Source organism: Furipterus horrens, unplaced genomic scaffold (genome assembly GCF_987537825.1).
Source record: "Furipterus horrens unplaced genomic scaffold, mFurHor1.1.pri manual_scaffold_8, whole genome shotgun sequence".
NCBI lineage: Eukaryota > Metazoa > Chordata > Mammalia > Chiroptera > Furipteridae > Furipterus > Furipterus horrens.
Genome location: NW_028327178.1, coordinates 28,042,053 through 28,045,580, shown reverse-complemented (window position 1 = coordinate 28,045,580; position 3,528 = coordinate 28,042,053). Strand labels below are relative to the sequence as shown.

Genomic DNA, 3,528 nt, shown 5'->3' with positions numbered 1-3,528 from the left:
AAGGTCTGACCTGAGCTAGGCCTTTCATAGACACCACTGTTACAAACTTCTGCATTTGCTGTGCACGTACTAGGTGCCAGGTACACTCTGAGCCTGTGAGAAGGGTCTTGACCAACTCTAGCATAGGTTTGGGACTCACCACTAGGTGTGGGTTACCTTCTGGGGAAATTCAAGGCACATCCTGTGAAATCACATGATTTTGGGGCCAGGTCAAAATTGCAAAATGTCAACCTGCAGGTAAGATAGATCTTACAATTTCAAAATATTGAAGTTGAGGGAAGCCCTTTGGAGAAGAGAATGTCTTGGAGGCCGAGTTCCCCTTCCTTACTGTAACCCATAACACCTTATCAAACACTGCTATTTTCTGTCCTGCTATCTTCTGACTGAAAGGGAAGATCCCTGTCTCCAGACTTTACCTGGGATGGTCTTGCCAGGCTCCCTGAAACTAAAGATTTTCACTTCCCCTCTCTAGGCCTTTCACCTACAAAGGCCTTCTAGCTGGAGGCCATTTTAATTTTTTCTAACTGGCCCCCCTCACACCAACTCTATTAGTCACTCCACTTTAAAGAGTAAAGCTGAGTACCTGCTGTCTTGGCACTGTGTGGCTGGAATGTCTAGAAAAGACTAAAGGTTAGATTGTAGGAAAAGAAAAATAGCAGCAATGTTCCAAAGACCTGTATTACAGGTGTTTCATCAATTTGTGAGACATGAGTCTGAAACAGTAAGCAGCTTGGTTCTTGAAAGATCTCTGAATTTTGTGCAGTTACTGGGGCAAGTGGGACAGGACCCTGTCATGAGACAGGCAGAAGGGAAAAACCCAGTCACAATATTCTCTCTGGTAACAAATGAGATGTGGAAATCAGGAGAAAACGAAACATACCAGATGGGTGATGTCAGTCAAAAGACAACATGGCACAGAATTTCAGTATTCCGACCAGGCCTCAGAGATGTGGCATATCAGTATGTAAAAAAGGGGTCTCAAATTTATGTGGAAGGGAAAGTAGACTACGGTGAATACATGGATAAAAATAATGTAAGGCGATGAGCAATGACAATCATAGCTGATAACATTATATCTCTGAGTGACCAGACAAGAGAGAAGGCATAGAGTGGATCATTCTTCTTTCACCAGCGTTTGGTACAGTCCCGTTTCCAAATCATGTATAGTCTTTATAGTTCTAAGGACATTAATTAAAATATTCTTTTGTATTAAAAAAAAAAAAAAAGAGTAAAGCTGAACTCTTTAGCCTGGCATTTGAAAATGCTTTACAGTCTTGTCTCTGCTGCTCTCCAGCTATTGCTCCAACAGTATTTCATAGCCCAGGCTGCTGCCTTGCCTCTCTCCCCGACAACCTTGTCCAGACCATCCCCTTCACAGGCACACCCCCTTGCCTGTTTCTGCCCATCAATGCTCCACCCATCCTTCCAGGGGCAGTTGGGGGTCCTTTCTCTTTAGATGCCCCCACTTCTCACCTCCGCAAGTACTAAGATTGAACTACATTTTTGACACTTCTTGATACTGCAGGTCTTTTAGACAATAAATTTTTTAAACCCCCTGCTTGCAAATGCCATTAGATTAGGAACTGAATCATGTATGGCTTTGTGTACCCTGCGGTTCCTAATAAGATATTTTGAATGTTGAGGGTATGTAATAAATATTTGTTGGATAAATTAATATTTAATTACTCTGTAAAGGTTCCCCTATTTGTCACAGAAATGTCCTTTTTCTTCCACAGTCACAATATGTCAATATCTCAGAAGCTTTCGCTGATCTCATTTTCTTGAGCACGGTTATTAATAATTTGCCTTAAATGCCCATTTAAGTGCCCAGCATGAAGATAAGAGGTCTGTTTTCCTGTTGATGCTCACACACAGCCGTAATTATCTGTCAGAAAGAGCCATGCAGAGGTGTGCTGATGAAAGCTCAGAAGGTCGGATGTGCCACCTCAAAATCCTGACATGGTGGGGCAATTATCAGCAGCCTTGAGTGCAGGGGGTGTTGGGGGCCATGGTTAATCATGTGTGAGGAGGCTGTTTGTTTGAATGTCATAGAATTCAGCCTCCCTCCCTCATCACAACACACACAAAAACACACACACACACACACTCTCTCTCTCTTTCTCTCTCCCTGCTGGGAGGGAGGGTCCACAAATGCACAGGTCGAACGCTAACCGAAGTCTGCTTGCTCATTCAAGGACCGGAACTTAAAAACACACAAAGATCAGTTGGATTGCCCAGTCTTCCTAAACATGAGATTATCAATCTAATTCGACATTTCATGCATTGCTCAGGGTCATTATCATGAACATGTTTTATTGTGTTGTGCAATCATATTGTGGTTTTCTCAGAAGCTCTGTGCCTTTTCCTCTCAATTGCTAAAATACTTGTTTCTGTATTTGCTTTTCATAATATTCCAATCTCACTATGACTCTCAGATTCTCTGTGGTCATTAGGGAATAGACAGCCTGCAGAACTGCCCCTCTTCCTAGCCCCTGACCTATCTGCAAAGGCCAGAAAACTAACTAACCAAGCTGGGCAGGGCTATGTCAGAGCAAGATGCATGCTATTTAAGTAGAAAGCTAGGGGTCCTTGCTACCTTTATTCTAGAAGATCTAAGGCCTTTCCTACTTGCTCCCTGGCTCCCTAGAAAGTTCAAGTTGTAAGTAAAGAAATCCCAATTCCAAAAGAACGTGGTAGGCAAGCTCTGTAGCAGTATATCATCTCCACTTTGTGATCAGCAATTTAGTTTCAGCACAACAGCATCATTCATTGCATTAAATAATTGCCACTAAATTGAATTGAATTGGTTTTATAGATTTTATTATATTCCGTTGGAAATTTGTTTTGGCTTTATAGCTCTATATGAGCTTATATGTATTTAAGTAGCATTATAATAATAAAGCCAAACTGGGGATTCATAAACATTTTTTCAGTCCTACCTTGCAAAATCTTCCTTGCTTGTACTGTGTGCCTGTCACTCGACATGTTCATTGTGGAGGCTTGTCCTTGACTCTCTTCTTACCTAGTGATGGTTATTGATGCAAAGTGACTGGCAATAAGCATTCATGCCAAAGAAAGCACTAATAAGCCATAGGGGAACTAGGTTAAAGGCTATAAAGGGGTCACACAGATCATCCAGAATACACTGATATTCTTTTTTTTCTTCAATTCTCATCAAAATATCCATGTAACATTTTAAAAAGTCAAACTTATTTGAGGTCATTGTAGACTGATATCAGTTATTAGAAATAATACAGAGTTATCCGTGTATCCCTCACCCAGTTTCCTCAATGGTAAACTGTACTACAAAACGTTGTAGTATAGTAATATCAGAGCCCTGGCTGGTTTGGCTCAGTGGATTGAGCATCGGCCTGTGAGCTAAGTGTCGCTGGTTCGATCTTCCAGTCAGGGCACATCAGAGAAGGAAAACTCTGACTCCAAAAAACCTCCGCTGCCTTGTGGCATACCTCTTCAGGGGAAAGGCTAAGGGAGTAAACCCCGACAGAAAATCCGGAGCCGGAGTCCCTA

The 3,528-nt window shown here is 42.0% G+C and overlaps 1 pseudogene; it reads left to right on the top strand.

Annotated features, from left to right (window-relative positions):
• The first annotated feature begins 661 nt into the window (after nt 1–661).
• LOC150002656 (single-stranded DNA-binding protein, mitochondrial pseudogene) lies at nt 662–1,150 on the top strand (annotated as a pseudogene).
• The last annotated feature ends 2,378 nt before the right edge of the window (nt 1,151–3,528 follow it).